Source organism: Chiloscyllium plagiosum, chromosome 48, assembly GCF_004010195.1.
Source record: "Chiloscyllium plagiosum isolate BGI_BamShark_2017 chromosome 48, ASM401019v2, whole genome shotgun sequence".
Classification (NCBI taxonomy): domain Eukaryota; kingdom Metazoa; phylum Chordata; class Chondrichthyes; order Orectolobiformes; family Hemiscylliidae; genus Chiloscyllium; species Chiloscyllium plagiosum.
The window spans coordinates 3350925-3364859 of NC_057757.1; the positions used below are offsets into that span (position 1 = coordinate 3350925).

The window sequence follows — 13935 nt, forward strand, 5'->3', positions numbered from 1 at the left end:
CACCATATGCTTTCTTAACAACCCTATCCACTTGGGTGGCAACTTTGAGGGATCTATGTACTTGCACACCCAGATCCCTCTGTTCCTCCACACTGCCAAGAATCCTGTCTTTAATCCTATATTCAGCATTCGAGTTTGACCTTCCAAAATGCATCACTTCACATTTATCCAGGTTGTACTCCATCTGGCATTTCTCAGCCCAGCTCTGCATCCTGTCAATGTCACATTGCAGCCTGCAGTAGTCTTCTAAACAATCGACGACACCTCCAACCTTTGTGTCATCTGCAAATTTACTAACCCACCTTCTCATCCAAGTCATTTATAAAAACTACAAAGAGCAGAGGCCCAAGAACAGAGCCCTGCGGGACCCCACTCAACACTGACCTACAGGCAGAATACTTCCCATCTACAACCACTCTCTGTCTTCTGTCAGCCAGCCAATTCTGAATCCAGATAGCCAAATCTCCCTGTATCCCATATTTCCTGACTTTATGAATGAGCCTACCATGGGGAACCCTATCAAATGCCATATACACCACATCCACAGCTTGACCGTTGTCAACCTGTCTTGACACCTCATCAAAGAACTCAATAAGATTTGTGAGGCATGACCTGCCCCTCACAAAGCAATGCTGACTGCCTTTAATCACATTATGCTTTGCCAAATAGTCATAAATCTTATCCCTCCGAATTCTTTCCAAAACTTTGCCGACCACAGACATAAGACTGACTGGTCTGTAAGTGCCAGGGATTTCCCTATTACCCTTCTTAAAAAGAGGAACAACATTTGCCTCCTTCCAGTCCTCCGGTACGACTCCTGTGGGGAGTGATGAGGCAAATATCCTCGCCAGCGGCTTAGCAACCTCCTTTCTCGCTTCCCGGAGCAGCCTAGGAAAAATCTGGTCTGGCTCTTGGGACTTATCAATCTTAATGTTTTCAAACATTTCTAGCACATCAACTTCATCAATCTTGATCTGGTTAAGCCTGTATCCCATTTCCTCTAAGTTTTTATTTACAACAAGTTCCCTTTCCTGAGTGAAAACCGAAGCAAAAAACTCATTTAGGGCTTCCCCTATCTGCTCAGACTCCATGCTCAAGTTCCCTCCGCTATCCCTGATTGGCCCTACCTTCTCCTTGATCATTCTTTTATTCCTCATGTATGAGTAAAATGCCTTTGGGTTCTCCCTAATCCTTCTTGCCAAGCCTTTATCGTGCTCCCTCCTGGCTCTCCTTAGTCCATTTCTGAGCTCCTTTCTAGCATGCCTGTAATCCTCTAAAGCTGTGCTAGATCCTTGCTTCCTCCACCTTATGTAAGCTGCCTTCTTCTTTTGACAAGAAGTTCCTCTGTTCTCATCATCCAAGACTCCTTAATCTTACCCCTTCTTACCTGCCTCAGAGGAACAAACTTGTGCATCACTCGCAACAACTGCTCTTAAATAGTCTCCACATGTCTGCTGTGCCCGAACTGTGGAACAATTGCTCCCATTCTGTACTTCCCAACTCCTGTCTGACAGCGTCATAATTTCCTTTTCCCCAATTAAATATCTTCCCTTGGTAACTGCTACTTTCATTCTCCAAGACTATGCTAAATGTGAGGCAGTTGTGATCACTGTCACTAAAGTGCTGTCCCACTGTGAGATCTGACACCTGTCCTGGCTCGTTGCCAAGCACCAAATCCGAAATGGCCTCTCCCCTCGTCGGCCTGTCTACATAACGAGGCTAAATGATCACCGTTGATTTATTCTGCTGTGTTAAAATTGTCTGCATTACAGCAGTGACCATGAAAGCAGAGACCATTGTGAGACAGCAAAAAGGCACTACATAAATGAAAGTCCTCACGTTTGGTCCTTTAAGCTCTCCCCAAGAGATGACACCTTTGAAGGGAGGTGGCTGCTGAATTATCGGAGCCTTTGAGTCTGTAATAAATGACAAAAGTCAAGGGTTACGCTGCACCGAAGGCAAGTCAATCTGTGAAATTATACATTAGGCACTGGCTTGCAGTACAATTCAGAGACGCCTACTCAAACCAACTTCGTGACAAATGGTTCTTTAAAAGTGTGACATTAGATGGTGCAGAGGAAGGTTATAAATATTGCGAGTGTCTTATCTCCATTCACATCTGCCTATTGCATATATTTCAGCATCAAACATCAAAGATTATACACAGATCAAAGCTACCCTATTTACAACAGATTTTGCATTTCAACTTTGATGTGGCCTCTCTCCTTTTAACTACGTATTTGCTCTTTCCACCCATGTTTCCGCCTGATCAGTTATTCCTCTTGCTAAAGGAGGAATTAGCATCTCACTGATTGAGGCTACTTAACCAAGTTGTATCCATGTTGGCCGTCTGGAAGAGCTATCGAATCAATCCCCACTTCTTCATTCTCCATACGGATTCTGTCCTATTCATGTGCTTAGTCAATTCTCCTTTTGGAAGATAATGGTCAATCTTTCTAGACAATGGAGTATCTCAAATTGTAATGGGTTGGAATTTTTTTTTGAACATCGTAGATTCTCCACAGTGTGGAAACAGGCCATTCGGCCCATCGAGTTCGCACCAATCCTCCATAGAGCATCTCACCCAAATCTACCCCATCCCCATGGCCAACCCACTTAACCTGCACACCTGCATATGATGGGTCAATTTAGCACAGCCAGCCCACCTTAACATGCACATCACATCCCCAGGCACTATGGGACGACTTAGCACGGCCAATCCACCCTAATGTGCACATCCCTGGGCACTATGGGACAATTTAGCACGGCCAATCCACCCTAACCTGCACATCCCTGGGCACTATGGGACAACTTAGCACAGTCAATCCACCCTAACCTGCACATTCCTGGATGCTATGGGGCAATTTAACACGGCCAATCCATCCTAATCTACACATCCCTGGAAACTATGAAACAATTTAGCACGGCCAATCCAACCTAACCTGCACATCTTTGGACTGTGGGAGGAAACCCATGCAGACACGGGGAGAATGTGCAAACTCCACACAGTCGCCCAAGGCTGGAATCAAACGCAGGTCTCTAGCACTGTGAGGTAGCAGTGCCAGCCACTGAGCCACCATGCCACCCTTACAGGGAACAATACAGCGCAGGCTTTAAATATCTAACAGAACATGTACATATAGCAATCAATGTGCAAGTCCTGGTGTTGCTGTCAAATAAGTGACTTTTCTCACCTACCTCCTTGAAAGTGATGTCACAGGTAGACAGGGTAGTGAAGAAGGCATTTGGTTCACTTGTCTTCACTGATCAGTACATCGAGTATAGGAGTTGGGAGGTCATGTTGCAGCTGTACAGGACACTGTTGAGGCCACTTCTGGAATATTGCATACAATTCTGTTCACCCTGCTCGAGAAAGGATATTATTAAGATGGAAAGGGTGCAGAAAAGATGTACAAGGATGCTCCCAAGGCTGGAGGGTTTGAGTGATAAGGAGAGGCTAAATAGGCTGGAGCTGTTTTCCCTGGAGCATTGGAGGCTGAGGGGTGACTTTACAGAGGTTTACAAAATCCTGGATAGGTTATATACAAGTTCTTTTCCCTGGGGTGGGGAGTCCAGAACTAGAGGGCATAGGTTCAGGATGAGAGGGGATAGATATAAAAGGGACTTATGGGGGAACCTTTTCACACAGAGGGTGGTACGTGTACAGAATGAACTGCCGGAGGAAGTGGTGGAGGCTGGTACAATGACAACATTTAAAAGGCATCTGGATGGGCATGCAAATAGAAAGAGTTTAGAGGGATATGGGCCAAATGAGGATACCTGGTCAGCTTGGAAGTGTTGGACCAAAGGGTCTGTTTCCGTGCTTTGCATCTCGCTGACTCTATGACTTTAAGTGCTGGGAAGTTGGGACTAGTGTAGATAGGTGATAAGGATATATTGGCCTTGGAGGAAGAACAACATACGTTCATAGGAATAATACATGGACTTCAGTGGTTAAGATTATGAGGAGAGATTGTGCAAAGTAGAACTACTTGCCCTAGAACCTAGAAGGTTAAGGTATAATCTCATCAAGGAATTAGCAGGAAAAGACAGGGGAGATTACAAAATAAAACTTTTTCCATTATTCTAGAACTAGAGGGTATAGTCTGAGAATTAGGGCCAAGCTGTTCAGGAGAGACATTAGGAAGCACTTCCACATACAGAGGGTGGGAGAGGTTTGGAACTCTCTTCCAAAACTGCAAGCAACTGGGACTAATTTAGTTTTGGAAACCTGGTTGGCATGGACTATTTGGGCCAAAGGGCCTTTTTCTCTGCTGTTTGACTGTATTGACATTGTATGGAATGAGTCAAATGCAACTCGAAGCTCCCATGCTTCGACTGGTAGACCAGTCGATTGGGGAAAGGAGGCCATTCAGCTTAAAGTTCTAGTGCTAGCTCTTTGATACGGCTTATCCAGCTAGCTCTCCCTCCCCGCGTAACCAATTACTGTGGACTGAAATCACCTCAAAATATGTCAGTTTGTTTAAGTCCATTCTTTATGGACTTGATGCTAAGCATTAGTCACTGCCAATCTGTCTCTATGACTCTGAAAATTAATTTGTTTTACAAATGGAGAGTCACACGCCTCTTTAAACTTTAGAAATTGCGTTCTTGTTTCTGTAATCTTTTATTCCCACTCTCATATTTTACCTTTACCATCTGATTCATCCTTGACTTTATTATTCAAACTGACATATCATAGACTGTGTGACTCAGCGATGATTCTCCAATCTGACTGCTTAATGACATCCACAGGAATTGGTTGTAGACACTCAGGCTGTGATTATCCTGAGGCACAAAAAAGGAAAATTCTCTGTAGTTTGTTGGGTTTTGTTTTTGCATCTTTAATTTATTGAAAGGAGAAATATAACATCTCATCTCTTTGCCTTGCATTCATCACATCCATGCAAGAAAGCCAAATTTCAAACAATTTCTATTGCAGATGAAATGATTGGTCGTCAAGTTGACTCTAATTGGCTGGGGTGTCACCATGGAGAAAGTGACAGGCGACATCTCAGCCAATCAGAGTAAACCGTGCAACTGTAGCGAACCCCAGTTTACTGTGGTATAGCTTGTAATGAGCCAATCAGGGTAAAACTTGCAAACAAATAGCACCTTTTCTACTATGGGAAAGATTGTATTGATCATTTGAAATTTGGCAATCCTCATGAGTGCAAAATGTAAAGCTAGCATCTCTCGGTGGTTAAAAGGGCAATTAGCACATTTGCCTTCATTGCTCGGTCCTTTGAATATAGGAGTTGGGAAGTCATGTCGAGATTGTAGGGGACATTGGTGAGGCCTCTTCTGGAATACTGTGTCCTGTTTGCTTGCCCAGTTATAAGGAGAATGTTGTTAAGCTGGAGAGGGTTCAGAAGAGATTTACCAGGATCTTGCTGGGCGTGGAAGATTTGAGTTACTAAGAAAGGTTGGGGAGGCTGGGACTTTTTCGACTGGAGTTTAGGAGGTTGAGAAGTTATAAAATAACAAGAGATATAGATACAGTTAATAGCAGGTGTCTTTTCCCTCGGATGGAGGATTTCAAGACTAGGGGACAGATTTTTCAGATGAGAGAACGAAGATTTAAAAAAGACTTGAGGGGCAAGCTTTCTACACAGAGCGTGGTTCATGTGTGTAAAGAACTTTCACAGGAAGTGGTGGATGTGGGCACAATTACAATATTTAAAAGATATTTGGATAAGTACATGAATATAGAATCATAGAGTCACAGAAATGTACAGCACGGAAACAGACCCTTCGGCCCAACCCGTCCATGCCGACCAGATATCCCAACCCAATCTAGTCCTCCCTGCCAGCGCCCGGCCCATATCCCTCCAAACCCTTCCTGTTCATACACCCTAGTATGAAAGGCTTGGAGGTTTATGGGCCAAGTGCAAGCAGGTGGGACTAGTTTAATTTGGGATTATGGTCAGCACGGACTCATAGAATCCCTAAAGTGTGGAAACAAGTCATTCAGTCCAACGGGTGTCTAGATTAGAGTGGTGCTGAAAAAGCACAGCAGGTCAGGCAGCATCCGAGGTCCTCCTCCTCCTCCTCCTCCTGCTCCTCGGATGCTGCCTGACCTGCTGTGCTTTTCCAGCACCACCCTAATCTAGACTGTGGTTTCCAGCATCTGCAGTCCTTGTTTTTACCATTCAGTCCAACTGGTCCACCGACTCTCCGAAAAGCATTCCACCCAGACTCAACCCCCCCCATCTCCCCCTGTATTTCCCATGGCTAACCCGCCCAGCCTGCACATCCCTGAACACAATGGGTAATTTAACATGGCCAATACACTTAACCTGCACAGCTTTGGACTGTGAGAGGAAACTGGAGCACTCAGCAGAAACTCATGCAAACACGGGAAGAACGTGCAAACCCCACACATACAGTAGCCCAAGGGTGGGATCAAACCCAGGTCCCTGGCACTGTGAGGCAGCAGTGCTAACCACTAAGCCACTGTGCTTCCCTGGACTGGTTGGACTGAGGGGTCTGTTTCCATGCTATATGACTCGACTGCGTGGCCAAGAGATCATCTCTATTATATCATTGTTAGGAAACATTAGGAAAATCCTGAACACAATGGGTAATTTAACATGGCCAATACACTTAACCTGCACAGCTTTGGACTGTGAGAGGAAACCGGAGCACTCAGCAGAAACCCATGCAAACATGGGGAGAACGTGCAAACCCCACACATACAGTAGCCCAAGGGTGGGATCAAACCCAGGCCCCTGGCGCTGTGAGGCAGCAGTGCTAACCACTGAGCCACCGTGCTTCCCTGGACTGGTTGGACTGAGGGGTCTGTTTCCATGCTATATGACTCTACTGCGTGGCCAAGAGATCATCTCTATTATATCATTGTTAGGAAACATTAGGAAAATGTTAAGCCCTCAAAGAGTGTGCAGATGAGCTTTACCAGAGATGAGATAGGTCGAGGGAGAGAGTCAAAGAGCTGGGAGTATACTGTTTCGAGCAAGAGTGTTAAGGGACATCAAATTGACGTGCTTACAATAAGGAAGATAGGGAGAAGCAACCTCCACTGAGTCATCAAGATAGGGAGCAGTCATAGAGATTATTACAAGGGCCAACGCTAACAGGACACTCAGAGGAAATTGCAAAAGTGGAGAATGATATGGGCCATGTGCTGGCAAATGGGACGAGATTAGGATATCTGGTCAGTATGGAGGAGTTGGATCGAAGGGTCTGTTTCCGTGCTGTACATCTCTATGATGCTATGACTGTCACCTTTAATGTGATTAGCCTATCTGCCTGCAGCAGAATGAGAAGCGCAAGGAATACAAAGTGGGAAAGAAAAGGAACATAGACTTGGAGTGTCATTACTACATATCAAAGCCTGTTTCTCCCAGGAGACCATTCTGGAGTGGTGGAAGAACACTCAGGCTGATTAAAAGTCTGACAGTACACAACACAAACACTCGATAGCAGCTGAAAGGATGGCAGGTTGCTGAAGCCTTCGCCCTAACCAACCGAAGGAGTCACCCATGCTCAAACAGAATTCAGCAAGAGTGAGCTCCTTAAGTGCACAAAGCAAACCATCGAGTGACAAGGGAAAACCTGACAACTGCTGAGGCAAAGACTCTACACAGAAACCGAGATAGATTGGGACAAGTAGAGTACAGACACGTACTGAACCAGCCCCTGTTTGCAAAGCCCAAAACAAAATGCGTGCTTGTTAGATGTGATCTGCAATTGGGCAGTATTTTCTGAACAGTCCCAAGTGTGCCAAAAGCAATACTAATAGCCAATTGAAGATAAGTAGTTGAACTTGTAATGTGGCTCATTTGTGCTCTCCAGGCATTTAGCACACTTGCTTTCATTGCTCAGACATAGAATATAGAACATTACAGTACAGTACAGACCCTTCGGCCCTCAATGTTGCACTGACCTGTGAAACCAATCTGAAGCTAACCTACACTATTCCATACTCATCCATATGTCTATCCAATGACCATTTAAATGCCCTTTACGCTGGCAAGTCTACTACTGTTGCAGGCGGGGCATTCCACACCCCTACAACTTTCTGAGTAAAGATACTACCTCTGACGTCTGTCCTATATCTATCCTCCCTCAATTTAAAGCTATGTCCCCTCGTGCCAGCCATCGCCATCTGAGGAAAAAGGCTCTGTCCACCCCATCTAACCCTCTGATCATATTCTATCTCTCAATTAAGTCACCTCTCAACCTTCTTCTCTCTAACGAAAACAGCCTCAAGTCCCTCAGCCTTTCCTCATAAGACCTTCCCTCCAGAGCAGGCAACATCCTAGTAAAACTCTCCTGAGCCTTTTCCAAAGCTTCCACATCCTTCCTATAACACGGCGACCAGAACTGTATGCAATACTCCAAGTGCCTCCGAACCAGAGTTTTGTACAGCTGCAGCATGACCACATGGTTTCGAAACTCAATCTCTCTACCAATGAAACTAAAACACTGTATGCCTTCTTAACAACCCTATCAACCTGGGTGGCAACTTTCAGGGATCTTTGTACATGGACACTGAGACCTCTCCACTCATCTCCACTACCAAGAATCTTACCATTTGCCCAGTACTCTGTCTTCCTGTTACTCCTTCCAAAGTGAATCACCTCACACTTTTCTACATTTGCCACCTTTCAGCCCAGGTCTGCAGTTTATCTATGTCCCTCTATAACTTACAATGTCTTTTGGCACTGTTCACAACTCCACTGACCTTAGTGTCATTTGCAAATTTACTAACCCATCCTTTTATGCGCTCATCCGGGTCATTTATTAAAATGATGAACAGCAGTGGCCCCAAAACAGATCCTTGTGGTACACCACTAGTAACTGACTTCCAGGATGAACATTTCCCATCAACCACAACCCTCTGTCTTCTTTTCAGTTAGCCATTTTCTGATCCAAACCACTAAATCATCCTCAATCCCATGCCTCAGCATTTTGTGCAATAGAGTTGAGTACAGGGGTTGGGATGTCATGTTGCAGCTGTATAGGACATTGGTGAGGCTTCTTCTGGAATACTGTGCACAGTTCTGGTCGCCCTGCTATTGGAAGGTTACTATTGAGCTAAAGAGGCTTCAGAAAGGATTTTCCAGGATGTTGCCATGTATGGAGGGTTTGAGTTATAAGAAGAGGCTGAGACCTTTTTTACTGTAGCATAGGTGACCTTACAGAGGTTTATAAAAGCATGAGGGGAGTAGACAGAGTTAATGGGGGGGTGTCTTTTCTCAGAGATGGGGGAATTTCAAGATTAGGAGGCATATTCTTAAGGTGAGAGGAGAAAGATGTTAAAAAAAGACGAAGGGCTGGTTCACGTTAAATGAACTTCCTAAGGAAGTGGTGGATGCGGGAACAGGTGCAACCTTTAAAAGACATTTGGATAAGTTCATGAATAGGAAAGGTTTGGAGGGATATGGGCCAGGAGTAGGCAGCTGGAGCAGGTTTATTTTGGGATAATGGTTGGCATCGGCTGGTTAGACTGAAGGATCTGTTTCCATGCTGTATGATTCTAAACGTGGCATGCACGCAAACACATTCATATGCATTTTGTTTTGCAAATAAAAGGAACATGATGAAGGCTTGAGCCTTTTTGGCATTATCAATTAGTTTAAGGTAGACTGTTGCTGTGTACATGGTTGTGCTTGCGTGGTCTTGTCTATAACTTTACAATTCAGCAGTCTGATGGAGTATTCTCTATGTACTACTAACACTCAACCACTCAACATCACCCAGGTCAAAGCAAACTCCTTCACTGACACCCGATTTACCACCTTCAACATTCACCTCCTCCACCATGGACACACAGTAGCAGCAATGTGCACCACTTACAAGATGCACAGAATCCCTCCCATGTGGAAGCAGGCCTCTTGTTCCATTGAGTCCACACTGAACCTCCAAAGAGCATTCCACCGACACTCTCCCCCCTATCCCTGTAACCTTGCATTTCCCATGGCTAATCCACCCAGCCTATACCTCCCGAGGTGCAATGGGGCTATTTAGCACGGTCAATCCACTCTAACCTGCACAACTTTGGACAGTGGGGATAAACCGGAGCACCCAGAGGAAACCCACGCAGACATGGGGAGAATGTGAAAACTCTACACAGACACCCAAGGCGGGAATCGATCCCAAGGTCCCTCCGGGTGCTCCGGTTTCCTCCTACACTCCAAAGATGTGCGGGTCAGGTGAGTTGGCTATGCTAAATTACCTATAGTGTTAGGTGCATTAGTCAGAGGGAAATAGGTCTGGGTAGGTTAGTCTTCGGAGGGTCAGTGGGGACTTGTTGGCTGAAGAGCCTGTTTCCACACTGTAGGGGAATCTAATCCAATCCCTGGCACTGTGAGGCAGCAGTGCTAACTGTTAAGTCACTGTGGGTTGACTCTTCAGCTTTGGATGCTTAGGATCAGGCAATAAAGGCTGGTCTTGCAAAACAAAAATAATAAAAGTTGATCGAGCCAACATCGCCTACAGCCCATGAACGAAAAGAAAGGACAAAGACTTTTTTTTGTAAACCAACCCATTTGCCACCTGCTTTCCCAATTAATTTTCCACATAATGGTCAGGCCGTGGGACGTTTCTGAGCAAAACAACCTTGGAGTGAAGGTCCATAGTTCATCGAAAGTAGAGTCGCAAGTAGACAAGATAGTGAAGAAGTATGCTTGGTATGCTATTGATCAGAGTATAGGAGTATAGGAGTTGGGAGGTCATGTTGTGGCTGTACAGGACATTGGTTAGGCCACTGTTGGAATATTGCATGCAATTCTGGTCTCCCTGCCATAGGAAAGATGTTGTGAAACTTGAAAAGGTACAGAAAAGATTGAAAAGCATGCAAGGTTTGTGAAGGTTTGTAGCTCAGGTTGAGGTTTAGGGTGTAGGTTTGCTCGCTGAGCTGTAGGTTTGAGATCCAGACGTTTCACTACCTGGCTAGGTAATATCATCAGTGGCGACCTCCAAGTGAAGCGAAGCTGTTGTCTCCCTCTTTCTATTTATATGTTTGTCCAGGATGGGGTTCCTGGGGTTTGTGGTGATGTCATTTCCTGTTCATTTTCTGAGGGGTTGATAGATGGTATCTAGATCTATGTGTTTGTTTATGGCGTTGTGGTTGGAGTGCCAGGCCTCTAGGAATTCTCTGGCATGTCTTTGCTTAGCCTGTCTCAGGATAGATGTGTTGTCCCAGTCAAAATGGTGGGTTTTTTTTCATCTGTGTGTAGGGCTTGCACAAACACTACGTAGGACAAACAGGAAGAAAGTTAGCCACCAGGACACACGAACACCAACTAGCTCCAAAAAGACACAACCCTCTCTCCCTCGTAGCCCTACACACAGATGAAAAAAAACCACCCCTCAGAAAATGAACAGGAAATGACATCACCACAAACCCCAGGAACCCCATCCTGGACAGTGATATAAATAGAAAGCAGGAGACAACAGCATCGCTTCACTTGGAGGTCGCCACTGATGATGTTACCTAGCCAGGTAATGAAATGTCTGGATCTCAAACCTACAGCTCAGCGAGCAAACCTACACCCTATTGACAAGCATGATGCCAGGGTTGGAGGGTTTGGGTTTTTGGGAGAGGCTGAACAGACTGGGGCTGTTTTCCCTGGAGCATCGGAGGCTGAGGGGTGACTGTAATGAGGTTTATAAAATCATGAGGGGCATGGATAGGATAAATAGACAAGGTCTTTGTTTCCCCAGGATAAGGGAGTCCAAAACGAGAGGGCATAGGTATAAGATGAGAGGGAAGGAGTTAAAAAGGACCTAAGGGGCAACGTTTTCACACAGAGGGTGGTGCGTTTATGGAATGAGCTGCCAGAGGAAGTGGTGGAGGCTGGTACAATGACAACATTTAAAAAGCATCCGATGGCTACTTGAATAGGAAGGATTTCGAGGGATATGGGCCAAATGCTGGCAAATAGGACGAGATTAATTCAGGATGAGTGGGACTGAAGGGTCTGTTTCCGAGTTGTAGATCTCTATGACTCTAATTATGACAAGTAAATGCAACAGCGCTATGAACAATGTTAACATTGTCCAGATGGATTGAAATCTGCCTTGACAGGCCAACACTAAAGATCTAGCGAAGGTTCATCAGACTGATTCCTGGGATGGCAGGACTGACATATGAGGAAAGCCTGTGTGAGAAACAAAGCTCACTCACTTCAATAATTTCAGTCCGAGATAAGATCTGAATCAGTAGTGTCCGGCCTTGTCTGTGACAAAATGCTTATTTCTGGTCTCACAAGGCCATTTGACCACATCCCGCTGTGGGCCATTGTTAGGTATATCCTTTCTTCACCATTATCTATTCCCTCCATCTGTGCTTTCCCCAACCATACTGATCCTTATGACCCCTTTTAATTGGGGTTTGTTCCTGTGTTTCTGCAAAAGTGGGAAACAGATGCTGATAACTACTGTTTGTGCAAGCATATCTGGCTTAACCTACATCCTCACAGCACCTTATCTATTTGTCTGTAACATCTACCATTGTTTTGCAGTCACGTTTCATTCTTGCATACAATTTTAGCTAATACAAAAACAATTATATATTTCCTCCACATAGTTTGCATTCTTGTTGACCCTGCTCTTAGTTGAAACAATTATACACTGGTGTGAGTTCATTTACCTTGCATAAGTAATTATAATTGCAGAAGTAACACTACTTTACCTATATCCCACAACCAGATCGACTGGGCTTGTACTCACTGGAATTTAGAAAAATGAGGGGGGTTCTCATAGAAATATATAAAATCCTGACAGGATTGGACAGGCTAGATGCGGGAAAAATGGTTCCTATGTTGGGGTATGTCCGAACTGGGGGTCACGGTCTAAGAATAAGGGGGTAAGCCATTCAGAACTGACATGGTGAAGAGTTTCTTCACTCAGAGAGAGTTGGGAACCTGTGGAATTCTCTCCCACAGGAAGCTGTCGGGGCCAGTTCATTAGCTATATACAAGAAGGAGCTGGATGTGACCCTTGTGGCTCAAGGGGTCAAGGGGTAATGGAGGGAAAGCAGGAGTGGGATACTGTACATCAGCCATGGTCAGATTGAATGGTAGGGGCAGATTCGAAGGGCTGAATGGCCCACTCCTACTTTCTCCCTTTCTATCCTCACGCGTCTACGATGCCGAAAAAAAACAGAATTAAAAACAGTGACTGAAAGTTGAGTAATTGGAGGATGAAAGTTAAATTGCCACAGAGTAGAATGCCTGTGGGCTGCGGGGGGGAAATCAAAGCAATCCACTTATTAGAGATTGCAAAATGTTGTAATGTTCCTGAACTGTTTCTCAAAGCACAAAATGCTCTGATCGATTGGATGTGCGTAGTTGCTGACGTCAGCGCCATTGCAATTTCAACCTCCATGCAATTAGAAAAACATGGTTTTTGTTGTTTTGATTTTGTTTTGTGAATGAAAACACGGGCGATTCATCTTCAGCCTTGACATGATCCTAACAGGAAGGAGGGTGTAACCTCCTCCCTCAGTTCAGAGCCAGGGCACCGAGTGGGGACTGGGACACTTCCAGACCATCCACGGCAAGAGGTGTTCCTGGGTCAGGAACAGAGCCCAGTGAAAGAGGAGGGAGAAGGCAAAGAGCGAGGAGGGGGCGGGGAAGGGAGCTGAGGGAGAAACGCTAGGAACTCTGATGCAAGGAGGGGGACCCAGAGAGAGGGGAAACAACCAAATATAGCAGAGGGAGAAATGTCAATCAGCAGAGGGGCCAGCTCATGTCAGGAAGGTAGCGGGGAGAGTGAAAGGATGAGCGAAGAGAGAGAGAGAGTGGGAGGGAAGAGAGTGAGAGAGAGGGTGGGAGAGAGAGGGAGACATAGAGAGGGGGAGAGACTGGGCAAGGAGATACTGGGCGAGGAGAGAGATTGGGAGAGGAGTGGTGGAGAGTGAGACAGTGGGAGAGGAGGGGGTAGACAGAGATAGGAGAGGCTGGG

The 13935-nt window shown here is 45.4% G+C and overlaps 1 long non-coding RNA gene across 3 annotated transcripts in view; it reads right to left on the reverse strand.

Annotated features, from left to right (window-relative positions):
- Positions 1 to 13935, reverse strand: part of LOC122544326 — a 36684-nt gene that overhangs the window by 10038 nt on the left and 12711 nt on the right. For all 3 annotated transcript variants that reach the window (XR_006310319.1, XR_006310320.1, XR_006310321.1), the window contains exons 2-3: positions 3199 to 3363; positions 1840 to 1916 (exon numbers count right to left, since the gene is read on the reverse strand). This is a non-coding gene — a long non-coding RNA (uncharacterized LOC122544326). The remainder of the gene's footprint in view (positions 1 to 1839; positions 1917 to 3198; positions 3364 to 13935) is intronic.